This window comes from Phodopus roborovskii, unplaced genomic scaffold (assembly GCF_943737965.1).
Source record: "Phodopus roborovskii unplaced genomic scaffold, PHOROB, whole genome shotgun sequence".
Classification (NCBI taxonomy): Eukaryota; Metazoa; Chordata; class Mammalia; order Rodentia; family Cricetidae; genus Phodopus; species Phodopus roborovskii.
The window spans coordinates 1,265,236-1,282,797 of record NW_026126605.1 but is presented as its reverse complement, the minus strand read 5'-3'; the positions used below and the strand labels follow the sequence as shown (position 1 = coordinate 1,282,797).

Genomic DNA, 17,562 nt, shown 5'->3' with positions numbered 1-17,562 from the left:
TGATATTGGCATGAAAACTTGCAGACAGATCAAGGGAACAGAACAGATAACCCTGCAACAGATTTCAAAACACAAGATGAGAAATGACTGCAAACTACTGGTGTTGATTAATTAGCTTCTGAGGCAAAATAATATATTGTGTTTTTAACCCTTCATTAGAAAAGTAGGTAATAGATAAATAGCTGGTTGATAGAAAAAATGATATATAGATAATTGACAGATGATAGATCAATAGATAGACCAATAGATAGTACATAGGTAGGTTTACAGGAAACAAAAGATAAATAGGTAGATGATAGCTATATAGGTGATAGATAGAGATAGGTAGATACAGAAAGAGATAAACAGATAATAAGTAGACATATATATATATATATATATATATATACGTATATAATATATATATTATAAAAATAGTCTGATTTAGAACACTATGATTAAATGTATAAAAATAATTAAACTTAACTTGGCTCCGGGGGCTCTGCTTGCCCGCACGCCCGCACACCGCACGCTGCTCAGGACCAGGCGGCCTCCGCCAGTCGCCGCCTTCCGACGGGCCTCGGCCCTCACCGCGCAGGCCAGGTCGCCTCTCCCCTCTCCACCCCCACCGTGGAAAGTTAAGTTTGAAGAGGGGGGATGAGGGAAACATGGACATGAATAAGAGGATCCACCTGGAGATGAGGAACCGGACCCCGGCAGCTGTTCGAGAACTTGTCTTGGACAACTGCAAAGCTAATGATGGAAAAATTGAGGGATTAACAGATGAATTTGTGAACCTAGAGTTCCTCAGTTTAATAAGTGTAGGCTTATTTTCAGTTTCAGATCTTCCCAAGCTACTTAAATTGTAAAAGCTTGAACTCAGCGATAATAGAATCTTTGGAGGTCTGGACAGATTAGCAGAAGAACTTCCAAGCCTCACACATCTGAACCTAAGTAGAAATAAGCTGAAAGATATCAGCACCTTGGAGCCTTTGAGAAAGTTGGATTGTCTGAAAAGTCTGGATATGTTTGGCTGTGAGGTCACTAATCTGAATGATTACCGAGAGAGTGTCTTCAAGCTCCTGCCCCAGCTGTCCTACCTGGATGGCTATGACCGAGAGGACCAGGAAGCACCTGACTCAGATGTGGAGGTGGATGGTGTAGAGGAAGCCCCAGACACTGATGGCGAGGTGGATGGTGTGGACAAAGAGGAAGAGGATGAAGAAAGAGAAGATGAAGAAGATGAGGATGGTGAAGAAGAGGAGGATGATGAAGAGGAGGATGAAGATGAAGACGAAGATGTAGAAGGAGAAGATGATGAAGATGAAGTCAGTGGGGAGGAAGAAGAATTTGGACATGATGGGGAAGTTGATGAAGATGAAGAGGATGAGGACGAAGATGAGGGTGAAGAGGAGGAAGAAAGTGGAAAAGGTGAAAATTGAAAGAGAGAAACGGATGATGAAGGAGATGATTAAGACCCTAAACAATCTGCAAGAAACAGAACTATTGAGTATTGGTTGGACTGCTCATGGATTTGGTAGCTGTTTTAAAAAGGTAGCTGTGATACAAGCCCCAGGACACCCCCACTCAAAGAGCGAAAGAATAGTTTCCAAGACATTCCGCCTTCCTCCGTTTAGCCCCTTGGTAATCCACCACCAAGCCTGGGGACTGGCACCCCAACAAAATTGTAAACGTTGTTAGGTTTTCGTGTAAGACTCTTGCTGTATCGTGACAGCTGTGATTGGTGAGTTGCCCGTCCTGACTGCCAGTTACACTGCGATTGTAACAACATTTTTACTTTCTGTACAACAAGGAAAAGCTTTGTAAATAAAATCTTAACATTTTGAAAAAAATAATTAAACTTTAAAATTTGGGAAAAATAACCTAAGAATTAATGTCAGGAGGTAAAGAAGTACTGACAATATAATAAGTATTGAAGAATTTGCTTATTACAACTAGAAATGGAAACATATGTTCTTTATTCCATAAAAATACATATATTACTGGTCCATCAATACAAAGGTTTTAATATTCAAGGAGAAATGTACAGGTTGCCCAAGACTATCAACTCCATAACCAGTACAACATCCACAAGAGGGAAAAACATCACAAGGGCGTGGTATTTTCATGAGTTTTCATTTGGATCAAATCCTTGAGGCATGAAGGCACAGGCTAAGTGTATTTGTATTTGGGGGGTCGTCAGGCATGGAGGATACAAGCAGAAGACCTCATAATCTCTACCAGCATTATCTTTTTGAATGTAGGTGAACCTCTGGAGGAGATTGGACTGGTTTCTTTTTAATGCCTCAGCAATATTTCCTGTTAATTTTCTGAAATACTAGTAGTTGCATCCATTGTCTGGCTTAGAAGTCATTCCAGTGTTTCCATTGACTAAATGTCAATGCTAATGCTCTATTTTTGTGAAAATGCACCATGACTAAGGCAACACTTGTAAAAGAAAAGATTTAACTGACATTTGCTTATAGTTTCAGAGGATTAGTCCATGGTCATCATGGTAGAAAGCAGATAGGCATGGCATTAGAGCAGGAGCTGAGAGTTTTACATCCTGATCCACAGGCAGCAGTCAAACAGAGAGACACTTAGCCTGGCATAGGCTTTCAGAACCTCAAAGCCCATCTCAACTTACAAGGCCATGCCTACTCCAACAAAACCACAACTCCTAATCCTGCCCAAACAGTTCCACTAAATGGTGACTAAGCTTTCAAATATATGAGTCTATGTGGGCCATTCTCATTCAAACCACCATACTAGAGAACTTTTAATTTGGAAGGAAATTCTAACTTCTACAATCTGTCATTCATGTGTTTGCACAATTAAGTTTAGCACACATTTCATGTTTGAATAAAATAAAACTATCATCTGAATCAAGTTAACATGTGCCTATTGCAAAACAAACACGTATTTCAACTTGACCTTCACATATAATATGTGATAAAAAGAAACAATTATAAATGTTTTAAAATCTTTACCCATACCCCCACAAAAGATGGAAAGAATGAAGAAAAAAGAATAAAAGAGAGGTATTATACCTTTATCATCATTATCAACATCGCTACATAAACCAAATCTCCAACCCCAAATCTTGTATACTGTAAGTGCCCAGGACTAAATTTGTGAGAATTATCTCTCTTACTAATGAAGCAATGGAAATTTATTTATTGATTTTATTGTTTTGGTTTTTTGAGACAGGGTTTCTCTGTATTGCTTTGGAGCCTGTCCTAGAACCCACTCTATAGACCAGGCTGGCCTCAAACTCACAGAGATCTGCCTGCCTCTGCCTCCCAAGTGCTGGGGTTAAAGGTGTGCACCACCACTGCCCAGCTGCAATGCAAATTTATTAAAAATTCTGTAACTGGAATTTAAAATTGTATACAGAATAAGGAAAATCTATACTATGAGATTTCTAAAGGATTAAAAAGAAATATTTTGAACTATGGTTGTAAAAATGCATAGAGCTATGACAAATGGAAATTAGAGGGAAGAAAGTGACAGTTGTTCACCTGCACAGAAGTGTATGTGCCAAAGTGAGGGAGTGGACACCACCTCCCCAGAGAACAGTGATCAGATCCATGTGGCTGGAATAAGGACCAAGTATAAGAAAAAAGAGTTAAGTAGGGAGAGGGAGCAGGTGCTTTAGGACTTTGGCATTGGCTTATATTTCCTGACCTCATCCCAGGGTTGCTATGCAGACCCTGGTGTTTGCAAAGGGCTCACTGCATGATTTTATTACACCTTTGGTGATCTGGTGTAATGCTCAGACATAGTGAGAAAATCCATGTACAATTTTCTACTTTATCAAAAGGACTGTGACTTCCAATGACCAGCCTTTGAATAGAAGGAACTGTTGAGTGTACCATTTTTGTCTTTAGTTATAACTGTATTATCTCTCTTTTTTTTGGTATGTTGACTATGATTTTGCCAGCATTTCTGTGTTTATCTATGAATTTTATAACTTACTGTCCTTAATGCTCTGTATTGAACCTCTACCCTAATTGTGTGTGTGTGTGTGTGTGTGCGTGCGCGCACATGTGCATGTGCATCACTCTTGTTTTTCTCCTTTCCAGTCTTGATTACACAACTGTGCATTCCTAAGATTAAACACACACACACACACACACACACACACACACACACACACACACACACACAGCAGTTTCCCAGCAGCCTGGTCCCAGAGCCACGTTAGCCCCAAATAACACACAGAGACTATTAGTTATAAAGTTGTTGGCCAAGTACTAGCATTTCTTATTGGCTAGCTGTCTTAAATATTAACCAATTTCTATCAATCTAAGTGTTTTCACATGGTCTTATCTTACCGGACAGAGGGTCCAGACCTCCTGGTCCTACATTTCAACCCCTCCCTACTACATCTTGTCTCCTAGTCCTGCTTACCTTGCCTTCCTATTTGCCACCAGTGCTTTATTCATTAACCAATAAGAGAAACATATTTACAGGATGACATCTCCCATCACACACACACACACACACACACACACACACACACACACACACACATCTAATCAGAATACTTTTCTATTTGACTTGCTGCCAAACCTACAGCCCAGTTTTGCATATCTGAAAATTATTTAAGATTGGCCCTCTGTATGTCATGTGTCACATCTAGCTCACATTCCTATTTGGTAGCAGCACAAATGCTGTATCTTTCCTTTCAAAAGAAAGATTGAGTGGGCACAAACAATGTTTGAGAAGTTGAGCAGCAGGGACACAAGGTTCAGCCACCTGCTGCTTCCAGTTTTGTGTTAAATTCTCAAACAGAGTTTTCACTTCTGCTTCCCAACCCTTGGTGATTTTCTACCCTTCAATTTTCTTGGGTGAGCCATATTTCCTGCCTCTCCATTGCCCCACACTGCTTCATCCCTTCCATTCTACTAAGTAAGAACTTGTGACTTCTAGTCTATGTCTTCACCTTGCTGGATTTTCAACTAATACATAAGACTGTAAAGGAAATGCTATCATACTAATGGAAGTTTATTTTTAGAGAGTTAACCCAGTCCCACCCCTGAGATTTGTGGCATTTTTAGTTCTACTTTACAATCATGGTTATAAGTGCTGAAAAAATGCCTTGCAAAAATACAGCTGATGTAGCTGTAGGGTAGTTCAGTGCGACATCAGCTCTTAAAGAGATCTCTTGGAGACTTGAAAAGGTAGGAACTAAAATAGTGCTGTATGAAAGAGTACTACAGTCCTGAGTAGGTTTCTGGCTTGGCAATGGAGAAATAAAAAGGATACAAACTTTTAATCCATCTTGAATTTTCATTTTCTTTGAATGAAAGAGAAAAATTTTTATGACTTATAATCAAATTCTCATATTCTCAGATTATGAACAGGAACTGTTCATGTGCACAGGGATGCTTGTGTGCATCAGGCTAGAAGAAAGGGAGGAACCTGAGAACAAGCATTAAGCTATAGACTACACATTCCCAGAGTTCTCTTCTTTGGTAAGGTGCTCTGGCTGTAAAGGATAGGCAGAGAAACACATATGGTAAAAGGATTTCATTAGCCAATTCTCAAGCCTCATCCATGAAAATGTTTTTCACTTAAAACCTATATCTTATCAAATGTCTTAATCTTCTTCCAGCATTGAAATCATCAGAAGTATATGTTGTGGCATTTTTTTTTCTGCTTCTTATATTTCCACATACTGGAAACATGAAAGTATCAATAACTGTAAGTTTGCACACACACACACACACACACACACACACACACACACACACACTTCCATCATGCTCAATAGAAAAAAGTTTCATCTTAGCAGCCTACAAAGAAAAAGACCAAAGTTATGCCTCATGTACAGTTATTAATCCAGGTTGGCAACCCAGAGAGACAGTGTGGTCTGGCTGACAGAACACCAGATGGGAAATCACGGGACCTGATTTCTATTCCCAGCTTTGTCAAAGTTAGATACTTGGCAAAGGGTATCTGTCTGTCTTCCTGTGTCAAAGTGCAGACCTTCTCTTACTTTCCCAAGACTGTTATGAAAACCTACCACAGGGATTCTAGCTAAGATTCACAACAGCAAAGGAGTAAATGTAAAGATGTTTACACTAAAGAGCCTCTGAAGTGGCCAACCAGTTCCTACCTCACTAACTAGAGCACCAAGTGTTTTCTAATCACAGCCCTGCTTGTGGTGACATTGGCTCAAGCTTGAAAATATTTTTCAAAACATATTTTCAAATATGACTTATTCATTTGCATTTTACTGCTTTCTTAATATCTTCCTAACTTAATTTTTTACTTGCCTTATGACACCCACTTAAAAAAAATGGAATAAAAGAATCATTATTTGGTAGCTAACACTAACTAAGCTTCTTGAGGTATTACTGTGGTCAGTACAGTGGAAAACACAAAATCAGTTATATATTTTTGAAGGAAGTATATAGTTAAATTTAGAAAGCATAGAACAACAAAAGCATAGAATTGATAAAAGGAAGAAAATTAAATATTTGAAGGAAATTGGTTACATGTTGGTATCATAATTCCATAATAAGTTATAAGAAATAAAAGAGGGGCCTCTGCCAGAGTTGAGTCTGGGACCAGTTCAGGTCAAATCCCCCCCTTCTCTGGGAACTCTCTGGGTTGGCCCCGAATCTTGCTCCCCCCTGTGTCCTGTCCCTAGTGAGAGTGCTCTTGGTACTCAGATACACCCCCGCCAGAGCCTGTCCTCCCCCAACCCTGTGCCCTAACTAGCCCACAGGCCCACTGCTTTGGTTGAACACTGGACCAGAGGGCAGGTCCAGTGGTCTCACCACCTCCAGGCAGCTTCCTGGACTTGCTCTGGGCACACTGGACACACCTATCCACATGGGACCACCATTAGTCCCCACCTGCCTGAACTTTGACCACAATTGCCAGGCCCCTGCCTGAGGAGAGACCTCCTAGAGAGCTTGGACCATCTAGAGCTATAGATATTGAAATCCTGACCCAACTAAACCCACCAGAGTAGTAGCTTAGAGAGAGAGACCCCACTTGCACCCACTGGAAGAAGCAATGGGAAGACAGCAATACAAGAAAACACCTAATAATAGAAAGACAAGCATAACACAACCAAAATCTCGGGACTCCACACCAACTAGACCTGAACAGCTGAAGCAGAACGACTTAAAATATCTTCATAAAAATGATAGACCCTCAAAGACAATATGAGAAAATCCCAAAAGAAATTTAAGAAAAAACAAACAAAAAATTGGAAGAAATAGAGGAAATGACCAAGCCAAAAAAAAAAAAAAAAAAAAAAAAAGCAAGGAATGAATAAATCCCGTAAAGAAATTAAGGAAATCCAAGAAAAAAAAAAAAAAAACAAAAAACAAACAATTGAAGGAAACAATCAAACAGTTCAAGACTTGAAAACTGAAATAGAGACAATAAGGAAAATATAAACTGAGGGAATGCTGGAAATAGAAAAACTGGGCAAAAGATCAGGAACTACAGATGCAAGCATAACCAACATAATACAAGAGATGGAAGAGAGAATCTCAGGCACAATGAAGATAAACTAGAGGAAATAGATCCATCGAGCAAAGAAAATCTTAAATCCAACAAATCATTAACACAAAACGTCCAGGAAATGTGGAACACTGTAAAAAGGCCAAACCTTAGAAAAATAGGCATAGGAGAAGGTGAAGAAGCCCAGCTCAAAGGTGCAGAAAACATATTCAACAAAATCAGTGAAGAAAACTTTCCCAATCTGAAGACAGACATGCCCATGAAAGTAAAAGAAGCATAACAAACATCAAATAGACAGGCCCAAAGGGGGGAAAAAAAACCTCCACATATAATAATCTAAATGCCTAACATACAGAATAAATAAGGAATATTAAGAGCAACGTATGAAAAATACCAGGTATAATATAAAGGCAGATCTATCAAAATTACACATGACTTCTCCATAGAAACTCTCAAGGCCAGATGGTCTTGGATAGATGTTCTACAAGTACTATGAGTCCATGGATGCCAGACCAGGCTACTATACCCAGAAAAACTCTCAATCATTATAGACAGAGAAAACACGATATTCAGTGACAAGCCAGATTTTCAAAATACATATCTACAAATCCAGCCCTACAGAAAGTTTTGGAAGGAAAACTCCAACCCAAGGAAGTTAACTACACTCACAAAGACATAGGCAATAGATAATCCCACTTCACCAGAACCCAAGAGTAAAGCAGGGCAAATATATTCACAATACCACCACCAACAGAAAATCTAAAACAAATAAGCATTAACAATCATTGGTCCTTACTTTCCCTCAGTCTTAACTGGCCTATAAAAAGACACAGGCTAACACAATGGATACAAAGACAGAATCCATCCTTCTGTTGCATACAAGATACACATCTAAGATTCAATGACAGATATTACCTCAGGGTAAAGGCTTGGGAAAAGATCTTCCAATCAAATGGACCCAAAGCAAGCAGGCGTAGCTATCCTAATATCTAACAAGTTAGACTTCAAACCAAAATCAATCAAAAGAGTTGAATATAGTCAATTCTTATTCATCACAGGAGAAATCCATCAGCTCAAAGTTTCAATTCTGAACATCTATGCCTGCAATATAAAGGCACCCATATTCATAAACTTAAAGCTCACATAAAACCTCACACACTCAGAGGTGGGAGACTTCAACACCCCATTCTCAGCACTAGACAAGACTACCAGACAGAAACTTAACAAAGAAACAAAAGAACTAACATATGTTATGTCTCAATTGGGTTTAACAGACAGCTATCGAATATTTCATCCAAACATAAAAGAATAACCTTCTTCTCTGCACCACATGGAACATTCTCTAAAATCTAACACATACTAGTGGACATAAGAAACCTCAGCAGATACAAAAAAAATTGGAATAGTCTCCTGTATCTTATCAGACTATCATGCTTGAAAGCTGGAATGCAACAACAACACAACTCACAGAAACGCTACAAACTCATGGAAAATGAACAATCCACAATTGTACAACCTGGGTCAAAGAAGAAATAAACAAAGAAAGTAAGGACTTCCTAGAATTCAAGGGAATGAGTACAAAACATACCTGAACTTATGGGACACCTTGAAAGCAGTGCTAACAGAGAAGTTCATTGCACTAAGTGCCCATATGAAGAAAGTGGAAGATAGTCAAATTAGAGAGTAAACAGCACAGCTAAAAGCCTTAGAACAAAAAGAAGCACACTCACCCCTGAGGAGTAGATGCCAGGAGATAATCAATTTGAGGGCTGAAATCAATAAAGTAAAAACCAGGAAAACAATACAAAAAAATCAATGTAACAAAGAGTTGGTTTTCGAGAAAATCAACATGATAGACAAACCTTTATCCAAACTAACCAAAAAACAGAGAGAGAACTTGTGAACTAACAAAATCAGAAACATAACAACAGACACAGAAGAAATCCAAACAATTTTCAGGTCATAATTTAAAAACCTTACTTCACAAAATTTGAAAATTCAAAGGAAATGGACAAATTTCTGGATAACTATCACTTACCAAAATTAAATCAAGAACAGACAAACAACTTAAATAGACCTAGAGCCCCTAATGATATAGAAGTAGTCATCAAAAGCCTCCCAACCAAAAGAGCCCAGGGCCAGATGGCTTCAGTGCATAATTCTACCAGAAATTCAAGAAGAGCTAATACCAATACTCCTCAAATTGTTCCACACAATAGAAGCAGAAGGTTCACTGCCAAACTCTTTTTATGCCACAATTACCTTGGAACCACAGCCACGCAAAGATACAACTAAGAAAGAGAAATACAGACCAATATCCCTCATGAACATTGATGCAAAAATACTTGAAATACTGGCAAATTGAATCCAAGAAGATATCAGAGAAATCATCCACCATAACCAAGTAGCTTTATCCCTGGGTTGCAGGTATGGTTCAACATACAAAAATCTGTCAATGTGATCCACCATATAAACAAACTGAAAAAGGAAATCCACATGATCATCTCACTAGATGCTGAAAAAACCTTTGACAAAATTCAACACTCTTTCATGATAAAGGTCTTGGAGATATCAAGGATAACAGGAACATACCTAAATAGCAATATACAGTAAACCAACAGCCAACATCAAACTGAATGGAGAGAAGAAGGCTGCCCACTCTCTCCATATCTCTTCAATATTGTACTTGAAGTTCTAGCTACAGCAATAAGACAACAAAAGGAGATCAAGGGGATACAAATTTGAAAGAAAAAAGTCAAACTGTCACTATTTGCAGATGATAAAACAGTTTACATAGCAACCAAAAAAAGTCTACCAGGGAACTCCTACAGCTGACAAACACCTTCAGCCAACTAGCAAGATAGAAGATAAACTAAAAAAAAAATCAGTAGCTCTACTATATACAGACGACAAAGGGGCTGACAAAGAAATCAGAGAAAATCACTCTTTACAATAGCCACAGAAAAACATAAAGTATCTTGGAGTAATGCTTACCAAAAAAAGTGAAAGACCTATATAGCAAGAACTTTGTGTCTTTAAAGGAAGAAATTAAAGAAGATACTAGAGAAGGGAATGATCTCACATGCTCTTGGATAGGTAGGATAAACATAGTAAAAATGGCAGTCTTGTCAAAAGCAATCTACAGATTCAATGCAATCTCCATCAAAATCCCAACACAATTCTTCACTGACCTTGAAAGGATAATAATCAACTATATATGGAAAAACAAAAGACCCAGGATAGCCAAAAGAACCCTGTACAATAAAAGACCTTCAGGAGGCATTACCATGCCTGACTTTAAGCTCTACTACAGAGCTATTGTTCTGAAAACAGCCTGGTATTGGTACAAAAATAGACAGGTAAACCAAGGGAATCAAATTGAAAATCCTGATATTAACCCACATACCTACAAACATCTGATTTTTGACAAAATAGCTAAAAGTATACAATGGGAGGAGGAAATAATCTTCAAAAAAAAATGGTGCTGGCACAACTGGATGATGGTGTGTAGAAGACTGCTCATAGAACTAAGCACAAAACTCAAGTCCAAATGGATCAAAGACCTCAACATAAATCCAGCCACACTTAACCTCTTAGAAGAGAAAGTGGGAGGTACCCTAGAACAAATTGGTACAGGAGATCACTTCCTGAACATAACTCCAGTAGCACAGACACTGAGATCAACAATTAATAAATAGGACCTCCTCAACTCGAGAAGATTCTATAAGTCAAAGGACACTGTTGACAAGACCAAACAGCAGCCCACAGCCTGGGAAAAGATCTTCACCAACCCTATATCTGACAGAATGCTGATCTCCAATATATACAAAGAACTCAAGAAACTAGTCAACAAAACACCAAATAACCCTATTAAAAGATGGGATACAGAACTGAAGAGCGAATTCTCAATAGAGGAAATCAAAAGGTCTGAAAGACACTTAAGAAAGTGCTCAACATCCTTTGCTATCTGGGAAATGCAAATCAAGATAACTCTGAGATACCATCTTACTCCTGACAGAATGGCTAAAATTAGAAACACAATTGACAACTTATGCTGGAGAGGATGTGGAGAAAGGGGAACACTCCTTCACTACTGGTGGGGTGTGCAAACTTGTACAGTCATTTTGGATATCAGTATGGCAGTTCCTCAGGAAAATGGGAATCAGTCTACCAGAGGACCTGGCAATTCCACCATTAAGCATATACCCTAATGATCCACATCTATGCAACAAAGACATCTGTTCAAATATGTTCCTAGCAGCATTATTTGTAAGAGTAAGAATCTGGAAGCAACCTAGATGCCCCTCAACTGAAGAATGGATAAAGAAGAGGTAACACATTTACATGGGTAGAACTTGAAGAAACCATCCTGAATGAAGTAACCCAGTCACCAAAAGAGGAACATGGTATGTACTGACTCAGACATGGTTTTTAGACATAGAGCAAAGGATCATCAGCCTATAATTCACACCGCCAGAGAAACTAGGATACAAGGAATATTCTAAGAGATTCATACAAGGTCCCTCACAGAAGGGGAAAGGGACAAGATCTCCTGTGCATATTGGGAGTAGGGGGTGGGCAGTGAGTGAAGAAGGAGCTAGAAGAAAGAGAAGGGGAATTGAGGAAGCATGTGGGACTAGGAAAATTGAGGAGGAGGAATAGAGGAGAGGAGTGGAGAGGAGAGAGAGATACCATAGCCATTATAGGTTTGAAGAGAAAACTGACTGTAGAAAAATTTCCAGAGACCTACAAGACTGACCCCAACTAACAATTTGAGCAACAGTAGAAAGGCTACCATAAATGCCCTTTCCTGATAATGAGACTGATGAGTAACTTATCCACCATCATAGAGCCCTCATCTAGTAGATGATGTTAACAGATGCAGTCACTTACAACTAAACATTGAGCCAAACTGGAAATAGATGCAGAGAGGGAGGACAAGACCAGGCTACAGAAACTTACAGAGGCAGCTGACCTAAACAAGGAGGAGCTAATGAACCACAAGACTGATAGCTGGGAAACCAGCATTGGACTGACTCAGACCCCCTGAACGTGGTTCTCAGTTAGACGGCCTGGGCAGTCTAAGGGACCTCTGACAATGGAACCAGGATGTATCTGTGGTGCACAAAAGGACTTTGGGAGCATATTCCCCATGGAAGGATGATTCCTTAATCTAGAGGCAGGAAGGAGAGCCTAGTTCCTACTCCAAATGAGTTGACAGATTTAGATGACCTATCCTGGAAGACATCACCCTACATGAGGAGTGTGGTGGGGAATGGGATGGGAGTGTGGTTGGGGGGGGAGGGGGAAATGGGAGGGTGGGAGAGAGGGAGGGAGAGGGAAGTGGGAATAATATGTAAAATAAGAAAAATAAATTTTAAAAAAGGAAAAAAGACACTATCTATTAAAACAACAAAAACAGAAACTTAAGATTTGAAAAGCATAATATGATGAGCTGCTTAAGCTGCACAAGTAAACCTTAAGATAACCATTTTACATGGTGTCTTTTTGGGGTACCGGTTATATAGAGACAAAAACTAGGAAATGAAGAGAACAATAACAAAGAAGAAGAGCCCGATGGTGCTTTAAAGGAAAAGTAAAGGGGTTGAGCTCAGTGATGGAATACATGCCTGGCATGATCCATGTTCTAAATTCTATCCCTCAGGGAACATAAACCAAATGGAAAGAAAGAGTGAGGATGGGATGAGAGAAGAAGGGAAAAAATAAGATAGGGGGAAAGAGAAGAAGTTGAAAGAGAGGGTATGAGGAAAGGAGAGGAGATGGAAAAGAGAAGATGAAAAGTTGAGGGGGCAGAGAGAAGGAAATAGCGGAGTGAAGAAAGGAAGATTGAAGAAGAGGAACAGAGGAACAGAGAGGAGATGAGATTGGAGGAGAAGAAAAGGGAAGAGAGGAGAGAAGGAATAGAGATAGATGAGGAAAAGAAAAGGAGGAGTCATGCTAAAGAGCTAATAATGATGGAACAGGGAGGCTAAGAAGAGAAACTAAGGAAAGGCCACAGATTCCTCGGTAGGGAGAGAAGCTTCATGCATCAGTAACTTTCTTTATTATATAATGTGGTAAGAAGTGGAGTGAATGTAGAAATATGAGAGTTAAGTTGACATTTGATAATCAGAGACAGCATTCCAAGGAGAGAATTCATCAAAGTACCAGTGTATTATGATTATCCAGGAGAAACAATACAAGTCTGAAACTGTAATGCACACACACACACACACACACACACACTTAGCAGAGTCACTGTGAGATAAAACAATCTAATGTGAAAATACTAAGAATAAATGGAAAACTAACACCCATGTGTTTCTTTAGTCATTGGTCCTGGAAAAAGCAAACCAACCATATTGGAAGAGAGAAGAATTGTCTTTAGTTAAAATTCTCAGCTTTGTGTTAGGTTCCTGTTAGACTATGACCTTAGAATTTTGAAGAAACTTTAACCTTCCTTTAGCCCATGTCACTGTGTGACATGGCTGTCTTGATTTTTTTGTTTGTTTTGGTTTTTTCGAGACAGGAGTTTTCTGTATTTCTTTGGACCAGGCTAGCCTTGAACTCACAAAGATCCACCTGTTTTAGCCTCCTGAGTGCTGGGATAAAAGGCATGCACTAGCAGCTGTATTAATTATAATATTAGTAGATGTGGCTTTTTTCTTTCAAGAGCCAGAGAAGTGAAACTAAGATGGTAGTGAAAATCCTTGCCATATGATACCCATCCATTTATCCATCCACATATTCACTAAACATTTCTTACATTTTAGAAACATCATAGCATGGTCTGGTTTGATGGAGCTTGAGTAACAGGGAGTCAGGCTTTTTAAATGTTTGTTGAAAGATGGCTGTAGCTCAAGGCTTTGGGAAAGAGTTCTGTGAGAAAATGTGAATTTTACTTTTGCCCCCCCCCATGTTTGATTTTAATCAGTGATGCAGACTCCTATGAAAACAATGACAGAATTCAGAGACTGGTATATCATTCTTTTCCATAGTTTCAGGGGGCTCGTCCTAAACGCATGTGCTTCAATCCATTAAGACATATTTGTGTAAATACATTAGTTTCTTCAGGCTTTAGGCGGGAACACTGAAAGATGTCTTAGAAAATCAATAAGGATGAAGGCAATTTTCCCTTGGTTAGGATTTTAACCACAGTAGAAGTACAGATTCAAGGAAATGCAGCAACTGTCATTGAAAATGCAAACACAGGGCAAAAATCACTGAAGAGTTCCAGAGATAAATGACAATGGACAAACATGAAAATGAACTTTACCTCCACCTATATTTTTGGTGTTAGGAAAGACAGCTCATTGGAGATGAATGACCTGGAATGTTTTCGCTTTTGGATTTATTAATTTTGATGTAATTTTTATGAATACCAAAATAATACTGAAAACACAGAAGCACAGTATCACCACTGCCTTTTTTCTTTGTAAATATCTCCTTTTATTTCTTTCCCCTTCCCTCCCTGCTTTGTGACATTTCATATTCGACGTAGTTCTGCACATATTAATTTGCACTTCTTAACTGTACTCTGACAATAATAATTTGGAGATTAAAAATATACTACCTCAGCAGGATACATGGGGGTCCCTTTGAGTGACAATCTACTATATTGGCAAATGGTCTAGACAGGTCATTGCTATAGTTGAAGAAACCTGGAATGTGTGGATGGTATCCATAACTAAGGACATGTTAGGTAGACTTATGAAAATATGATTCAATTATTATCATTCTATATAATAAGAGAGAATAAAGACAGAACATAGACAAGGAAAAGGTAAGAAATGGAAACCAAAGAGATGGTGGCAAAGTAAAGAGTAGCTAAGGCTATTTTCCCAGTATGTGGTTGCCCAAGGTGATATGCACCCATTATTATATCATATTTGAGGATATTTCATGCAGTTATCCAGTTTTCAGCTAAATCCTCCATATATTAGAATACATGAAAGTGTGATTTTGGTTTTCTATAGAAACTGAAGAAGAAAACATTTTCTGCTTAGGTCAAGAGGAATGAAATAAATAATCAGAGAACTCATGGGCAGAGAAGAACAGAGAACCAAAAAGCTCAGAAGTTCATGGAAGGTTTCTGTGCTGCTAAAATGGTGCCTTCTCTTTTGCATCTATCTATACTTTTGCAGAGTTACACAGTTTCCCCTATTTGCATGACAATATTTGCCTGAGAAAGTCCACTTCCAATGCTTAAGATTATAAGTAGCTAATAGATTTAGATTTTCAGAACCCAGAACACTTTGTGACCTTCAGATTATATCAGAATATATAAGATGCTGCTTAATTTTTAGAAAAGTAACTGGTTTATTCAAAGAATTACATTAACCCAGGAAGGAAAGATTGACTGGGTCAGAGCAGAGCACCTTTGGCCATGAAGACTGCACATAGGATGTACCCTTCCTGCCTTCCCCTCTTTATATGAAATCCTTTGATGTATCTGAGTTCTGGAAAATTGGATTTTGAGAGTGGAAGATTATTTGCCCCATTCACCCATATTCTACTGTATCGACTATAAGTAAACCTAATTTCCTAGTCTTCTCTGTGAGGTACTGTCTTTCAAGTGGAAAATTGTGACACAGATTTCAGGAATTATCTTTATCAGAAGTGTGCTTTATCTAAAACATAGTAGACTCATGGTGTCTTACCACAGTGACTGAATATTTATTAACTACAATGTCCTAAGCTATCATGTATTTTTTTTGTTATTGTTGTTGTTGTTGTTGGTTGCCCAGTGATCCTGATTCTCCTAGATAGCAACCTTTTGGGAAACATGGGTCCTTCATTATAGTCATAATGACTAATATTGACTCCCAGGTCCCAAAATGTGCACCACACAGTAATGACACTTTCTATCAGTCAGTGTGTATGGAAGTTACAGAGGCTTCCAAGAGGCCAGAGCCAACCCAAGGGATTAAAAGAGACCTTCCTGGACAAAGAAGAATTAACCCAGTGTACAGATGCTGAAGAGCTGCAGAGCCAGTGTCTGTGGTCACAGAGTGAACTGGGGTCTAAAGCTGAGTTCCGCCTCAGAGGCGAGGTATAAGGTAGCATCCAGAAGGCCAAAGTGATGAATGGACAGATGGCAATGCCAGTAGATTGCATCTCAGTGGGTAGGAAACTAAGCTGAACCTGCCTGGGGAAGGCAGGAGTTTTCTGCCTACAGTTCCCTGCTGCAGCACACACCAGGTGGTGAGATGACAGGTTGTCGGAGGAAATCAACATCATAGTATACAGTATCCTTCTTTATCTTGGGCTAGGTGAGGGGCCTGCACCATTTCTTGGTCTGAAATGTTAGGTAAATGTTAGGCCTGGTTTTATAGCTATTGTTATTTACAATATGCCTATGTGCTTATTATTTGTACCCAAACTACTTTGATAAATGTAGGTTGGTACCGTTGCACTTTTCGGAATTAAGTCTGTGGTTGATGCTGGACAGGTTCAGAGCCATCCTGTTTCTGATTTAGTACCCAAAATTGAGCCACACACTACTTACAGCATAGAGCCACCAAGGGCAAGGCAAGCCTGAAAACCACTGTTTCACACAATATGACGTAACAGCAGGCACTACCCTACAGTATAAGAAGACATTTTCAGCCTATCTGAGATTTCAGAAAGCCAGCATTATCACTTGTATTGAGTTAGTTTCCTTTTCCATAAAAATGTCTACTTTATTATTCCTAATACTTTATTAAAGTATTCTGCCCTATTAAATTTGCTAGGTGATGATTTTTTTAATTAAAGTCTCATGTATCCTACCATATCTTAGTCATACCTGACAATTTTTTATTTTCTAGCTTTTTTATTAATGTATTTGATTTCAAACAGACCAAATCCTTATATTAGTTGTAGAATATATATATATACCATTCTGCTCATTTATTTTGAATTTATTTATTATAGCAATATCATAATTGTTTATGTTCCTTTAAAGCATATCAAAATGTAAAGAGAATAAAATAATGCACATGTATCCAGTAAACTAACAAAAATAATGTATGTTGTATAGGAACCTTACATGCTGCCTAGTATATTTGCTTTCTTCCCCTCTAACTGGATTTTATACTGACTGCATATGGTATC

General features: G+C 38.7%; 1 pseudogene; it reads left to right on the top strand.

Moving 5' to 3' along the window:
* Window positions 1–617: 617 nt before the first annotated feature.
* LOC127237557 (acidic leucine-rich nuclear phosphoprotein 32 family member B-like) lies at window positions 618–1,840 on the top strand (annotated as a pseudogene).
* Window positions 1,841–17,562: the final 15,722 nt, after the last annotated feature.